Source organism: Acanthaster planci, linkage group LG01, assembly GCF_054643075.1.
Source record: "Acanthaster planci isolate LZ-2023a linkage group LG01, COTS_SCS, whole genome shotgun sequence".
NCBI lineage: Eukaryota > Metazoa > Echinodermata > Asteroidea > Valvatida > Acanthasteridae > Acanthaster > Acanthaster planci.
Window position 1 is genome coordinate 35,793,288 of NC_141777.1, and position 6,000 is coordinate 35,799,287.

The following is a 6,000-nucleotide window of genomic DNA, read 5'->3' on the forward strand; positions in this document are numbered from 1 at the left end:
TGAGGTGAGATCACACAAGCGCACTGGGCAACCCACCCACGTACATGTAAGGCTCACAGCCTTTATCCGCCCTGAGCTGAAGTGCACCCCCAATCGGCGAAAGAAATACAGGTGGTTACAACAAGCGGGATCTTCACGCCTTCTGCGTGTACGCAAAGAGCATACATGCCAGTGTAAACGGTAAAACTGCCCCCCCCCCGAAATGTGTCCCCCTCTACAAGTCTCCAGGTAATGTCAACGTATAAGCAGACACCGCGCTTTTTCTGGAATGCTCGTTATGTTAAAACACGGCGATTGGAGTAGGGTGGCTATCCTAGGCTGAGCGCATTGCCATGGCGACCGATCTACGCACACAATACGGGCGGTTCAATAGTGCGCCTCCAAGAGTTTGCAACGAGTTGACCAATTACGATGCGCAAAATCTGTCGACCCAATGTGGATTTGAAAAGGGTCGACAGATTTCGCTCGTCGTGATTGGCCAAACTCTTGGAGGCGCGCTATTGTGAATCGCCCGTATTTATTGTGCATGAGGCGCTGCTAGCGGCTGTGGCTTGAAGCTTACGTGGACGCTTTCGACATTGCTTGTGGGCTACGGCGCGGCGAGATGGTATGAAGCCAGCAAAGGTCGAGTTCGGGCGGCCTGTTCTTGACACGGGTTTCTTGTTCTCGCGCTCGAACGGCCTGAACACGACTCAAGAACACTGTTCTCGGAACAGGATCACACTCCGCCTCCTTGTCAGGGTTTTACAGGAACACACGAAATAAATCGTGAGATTTTGATTTTTGAACAGCTGCAAAAGTAGAGAGATGGCTTCCAAAGCCATAGACAATGGGAAGTTTTGGAAAATTAACATTGATTATTTTCCGTAACGCAGAAATGAATGTTCCTGTTTATATAGAAAAAAAATTCAGCCCATCCAAACATTAACTCGTGAATAACGTAGCCTACATGGACGCCGCCATGTTGCATGTTGCTTGTCACTAACTACCATCGGTAACCGGTTGTTTGTTCCCGGCGTTCGAGCGGCCGACCCACGAACGACAAATCGAGCTGTTCGTGAACATACGAGAACAAGCCGCCCGAACTCAGCCATAGAGATTCGCGCGGTCGTTTTCCTCCTACAAGCTTAGAGCTACATACATCGCGCCGCGCTGCGAGACTGAGAATGACTACGCGTGCAGGAAGTCTGCAACATACGGATTGCTCCCTTGTCCAATTTCTTGCAGAAGCATAGCTGGGTTGATTTTTAAGTCTCATAACCCGTCCCCTTTTTACAACTTGATGAAAGGCTAACAAATCTAACTATGTATTTCATGCCACTAAATTCATCAGTCTAACAAAAAAATATTAACTTCTGTGTGGCAAAACGAGGAGGGGGATTACCTGGAGGGGACGGAATAATTTACCTGGAGGGGGACAGATTCACGAGTCATGGGGGACACTTTTGCACAGGTCCGGACACTTTAACCGGGGGACAGATTTACCGTCTACACCGGAATAAATGAGTTACGCGTGCTCAGCGTGCTTCGCGTCAATTTAACGCGCATATACTTGCGTGCCTCAAGGAGGACGTGCCTATCCGGTTCGTAAGTGTGACGTCAGTCGGTTTAAACCACGCCCACTGCACATGCACTGCACTAGCACTGCACATAGCGTTACACCGTAGACCTGAAGGAGTGTATTTTATCCTTCAGGTCTATGGTTACGTACATTGGCTGTTTTCCAATACTCAACTTCGTCTCCGTCTCAGGCTTCTTTCCAAAACCAATCCCCGATTGTGGGCCTGAAGCGTTTGAATTACATTGGATTACTGTAATTTTTGGCTTTCTTGCGTCTTATTTGATGTTCTGTGGCACTTTTAGACCGATTACTGCGCTTACAGCTTCAAAGTAAGCTAGTATAAAAACAGTTGAAGCCTGAGACGGAGCCGAAGTTGAGTATTGGAAAACGGTCAATGATTACTGATCGCAGTTTACATGGAATCGTGGAACCGGAAGTTAACACGCAACTTCAGCGCTCGTCCAATAGAAGCCTGCAAATTGTGGCGCGTCCGCTTTTGTGACGAAGTCACTCACGAACCGGATATAGACTGGATAGGACATCGCGTCCAAAACGCGTCCCGCGTATGTGTATTTTCAGCAGAACTTTGTTGCGTGTACTTTCGAATGGAGTTTTTCAAAAACCGGTTGAGGTTTTTGTACTTCAATCGTCAGATTTCGAAGAAAAACTAAATTAGGCACTTTGAATGGATAAATCTGGAAAGAATAATGGTTGAGGTGTACGCAGCAGTGAATTCCCGGAGATCAACGTCAAGTTTGGAAGAAGGAACAGAAGGAAATGTGAGTCGCACTTTTTTAGTTTCAGAAAGTTTCTCAAGTTGTACTTTATAATGCTTAACTTTAAGCCTATATAGGCCTAGTGAGACTTATGACTGTCTGTGTAGCCTATCAGGCTTCGTAAATGAAACTTCACTATCTCGAAGTTGGGACCGTTTGAAATGTTACTCATTGGCAAAAGTGGTTTCATAAACTGAATGACTGATTTGTCGTTTATTCTTCCCTTCCCCAGATTTCACGGAAAAAATCTCCAAGACAGCCATGATTTGTGTTTGTCGGATCTAAAGACGCACTGAACCCAAATCGTGTGACAGACGATGTGATATGAGTGACAGAATTCTTCTTCAGGGCAGAGATGAAACCAAAGTGAGAAGCAGAGTACTGAAGTTTCTGTTGAATGAAGTTACAAACAAAGGGAAAAATTATTCGTTCTCAGTTAAAACTGCCTTTTTAATGCTGGAAAGCAGTTGTTAAATGTAAATCTTTAAGTCAGGTTGTGAACTCTACTTTTAAGCTGATTGATAGGTATCTGTTTTAAAAACGGCAGTAAGTTAGTTTGGTCACTCATTTAAAGCTGCGCTCACTTTGTACTCACAGAAAAGATTCTCACACTTCCGTATGCCGCATGTCGGTTTTCAATAAAATTAGTTAAGATATGAATGAATTTTATTTAATACAATTTTTCCTGAAAGTGTAAAATTAAAATTATTTTATCGATGATTTTATTTCAGTATTGGCTCATCGAAACAAGACGGAAAAATACATAGACAGTTTGGACATCATAATTATTTACTGACAAATCCTATTGCATGTCCTGGTGGAACTCTCAAAGTTTTACTCACTGAAGAAATCGCGATTGAACCAACCCAGTGTGAAAATATTGCTAAAGCGAGACCGTAGACAATAGGTGTAAAAAATGAATTTACAACAAACACACACAAAAGCAGGTTAACATTATCGTTTTCGAGTGGGTAAGTAAGAAAATGGTCAGTTATTTCCGGAAATGATATTCTTGCATGTTCTGTTTATTTTTGGCTTGTTTTCGGGAGGGAGGCCGAGGACTTAGCCATCATCCCATGAGAAAAAAGGTTATGTTGACCAGATATGCACGGCATACAGCATTACATTACCCTCCTGAAGCGCCGCCATTGTTCGGCCGCGCATTTTGTGACAATGCGCGATGTCCTATCCAGTCTATAATGAGATCAATGATTCCACCAAAATGGTTGTGTTTCTGCGCGCGAGCTCATTAATATTTTGTGATCCCGTGGAATCTTTTACAATAAGACAGGCCATAATCAGGAGGGGCCATAGAAATATTTCTATAAATCCCGAATTTGGGACTGATAGTTTCCAGTTCTTGGTATTTATGTCACAAAAAGCCCCAAATTACGGGCCTATTTTGGAAAGAGGCGGGCGCTACATTCAGAACTGAGCGCTTATAGTTTTACTGCTGGGGGTGTATCCTCGGGAAAAGGCGAATAAAAACAAAATGGTGGCTAACCCCCATAAAATTTAGAAGAAAAGTGATCTTCTTGCCATACTCTTGAATTTCACGTGAAAAAAGGAGGCCAACCTCTTCACGAGGGTCAACAGGCGGCGCTATTTCGATCCAATTTTGCACCGTTTTCCATGGGCGAGTCTTTGGTGTCGTGCAACTTGTGAAGACAAGATGGCAGCGTCCATGTCAACAAACCCAAAGGGGTCCCCTGTTCTTTCTTGGTGCTGTTTATTTACGGGCAGAGAAAATGAGCAGTTTTGTCTTTGGACGTTGTCAAAACAGTAACGATTAGGGCCTATAGCCAATGATCGGCGGAATCATGTACACCCCCGTGGCTCTTTGGAGGGGCTTATTGACTAATCTGTCCTATAATAACTGGAACATGGCCCATTTTTTTTCCCCAAAAAGGCACCCCCGGCCGACGCCGGGGAAACGAAAATTAAAAAGGTCCAATTAACGATTCCATCTGTTTGTACTCTTTCTGGTAGTTTCTCTTCTCTGTCCTGCAGTTTTTAAGAAGATGTTTGATTTTTCCGTTTGTTTACTGAGTAAGATTGTCATTGCGCACAAAACACTGCCGCATTCAGTGCCAAGGCGACGAACAAACTGTATTATTCTTGTTAAAAAAAAAAACAAGAAAGCGTATTCAATTTTTGGAATTGGTTTCTCTATTTTGGATAGATCTTCTTCGCTTTGATTTTACTGCGAAACCGACCCTCGAGATGACATTTAAAGGGTGCCAGTTGTGTTTCTGCGCGTGAGCTCATTAATATTTTGTGATCCCACGGGATTTCTACAATAAGACAGGCTATAATCAGGAGGCATCATAGAAGTATTTTTATACATCCCAAATTTGGGACTGATAGTTTCCAATTCGGGGTATTTATTTCACAAAAAGCCCCAATTGAAATTGCAGGCCTATTTTAGACAGAAGCGGGCGGCTACATTCAGAACTGAGCTCTTAGTTTTACTGCTATTTTGGGAGTATCTTCGTTGAAAGGCGAAAAACATTGGTGGCTAACCCCCGTAAAACTGAAACGAAAAGTGATCTTCTGGCCATAGTATAATCTTGAATTGAAAAAAATGAATTGAAAAAAAAAACAAAAACAAAAAAAAACGGAGGCCAACGTTTTCACGGGAGTCAACAGGCGGCGCTATTCCGGTCCGATTTCGCACTGGTTTGGGCCGGCTGGCCGGCGACGTATGAGTACAGTCCACTTATTCAAGCCCCATTGAAAACAGTGTAAAATCAGTACTGTTCAGGGCCCCATGAACGCCAACATCCCTGAGATTTCTGAAACACAGATGAAATTCTTGTCTGGTCACTAATCTTTCAATTTTTTGTGGCTAACCAATTACATTTTTAATTATTCCCACAAAACAAAATCACACCCCCCCAAAAAAAGATTTTTCGAAGTCTGATTGCAGCCATTTGAACTTTCTCGGGCACTTAGGACCCTTTTTCAACCGTAGTTTTTAGCCATTCTGCTCTCATATGAAAGCTCAAAGACCCAGGGAGTTGATCCTGGCAAGGATTTACACAATCTTACCATTTTGGGGGCCAAACAATCTCCTTTTTCAAAAGATACTGTGTGGGGGGAGACACTTTTAATGCTAATGAGCTGGCCAGAAATTCTTACTTGAGGGTGCAGTCCACTAATTCAAGTGAGAATTTCTGGCCAGCTCATTAGCATTAAGAGCCCCCCCCCCAGTATCTTTTGATAAAGGAGATTGTATGGCCCCAAAAATGGTGATTGTGAAAATCTTTGCCAAAATCAACTCCCTGGGTCTTTGGGCTTTCATCTGAGAGCAGAATGGCTAAAAAAATACTGTTGAAAAATAGTCTTAAGTGCCGAGAAAGTTAAGCGTTGTCACTTGAAAAATGGCTGCAAGCAGACTTTGGAAAAATCACTTTTTGGGGGGTAATTTTGTTTTGAGGGAATGACTCAAAATGTAACTGATTAACCCACAGAAAAGAGAGTAAAAGATTATGGACCATACAACAATCTAACGTGTGTTTCAGATACCTCAGGGATGTTGGTACGCATATTATTGGGCCCCGAACAATGTTGATTTTACACTGTTTTCAATGGGCCCTTGAATTAGTGGTCTGCATCCGTATGTGGTGCCGGGTGTTCAGCCCTCGGGCCCAGGCCGGTGTG

The 6,000-nt window shown here is 43.3% G+C and overlaps 1 long non-coding RNA gene across 2 annotated transcripts; it reads left to right on the plus strand.

The window, feature by feature from the left end:
- The first annotated feature begins 2,088 nt into the window (after positions 1-2,088).
- Positions 2,089-4,303, plus strand: LOC147800707 (uncharacterized). 2 transcript variants are annotated; one of them, XR_015426215.1, is made up of 3 exons: positions 2,185-2,340; positions 2,570-2,703; positions 3,069-4,303. It is a non-coding gene; the product is annotated as an uncharacterized LOC147800707 (long non-coding RNA). The 2 variants fall into 2 exon arrangements; XR_015426214.1 differs by having other exon boundaries at positions 2,089-2,340; positions 2,570-4,303.
- The last annotated feature ends 1,697 nt before the right edge of the window (positions 4,304-6,000 follow it).